We start from the raw sequence: 773 nt of genomic DNA on the forward strand, positions 1-773 counted from the left end.
TCTGCGTGCTGGCTGTAATCCGCCAGCAGGCTCTATCTCTCCTCTCTCCTCAGAAGGCAGGGCTTCGCAGGGGTATCTGCAAGCCAGCCACGGCTTTAAATCACTGTCTCATACTCATGCAAAAAAAAATCTCGTGAAAATGCAAAATCCCATACATAATGCAAGAGCTCACTCAGCTCTTTTGCCACGAAGCGAAATATCAGATTTGTCACAAAGCTGGACCGCGATTTGACATTTGATTGTAACTAATCCTAGAAATATTTTCCAAGGAATCACCCCTCAGAGCTATCCAAGCAAAATTATTACAATGTATCATATCCAGTGGGAATAAGATACGTAAAACAGTCTAACACCCAAGTCACTGCAAACACACAAACTGTAAGCCCCTGTGGAAATATTGTAGTGATACTGCAAGCGGGAGCGGGGCGGTGTCTGTATCATATCTCCTGTTCTATATGGTGTAATAATCCTGTAACAGCCTACTTAATGGGCTTTCAAATGTAACTACACCACACACTTGATGCACCCTGAGACAGCTAGTGCATACAGTCAGCAGGTCCACCTGCACTGTCTGATGCAGTTCAGTGCAACAGATCTGCCATAAATTCTACCTTTTACCAAGCACCGTTGAAACAACGTTGACATTGTGGAGAATGTGTACATTTAATTCTATGTTTATTACTGCGGTTGTAGTTTGCAGAGGTCTTGGACTGGACTACATTACTCTCTACATACATGAGGGGGACAGAATCAGCTGTCAATCAAATGCAGTC

The sequence above is a fragment of the Myripristis murdjan genome, chromosome 5 (genome assembly GCF_902150065.1).
Source record: "Myripristis murdjan chromosome 5, fMyrMur1.1, whole genome shotgun sequence".
Lineage (NCBI taxonomy): Eukaryota > Metazoa > Chordata > Actinopteri > Holocentriformes > Holocentridae > Myripristis > Myripristis murdjan.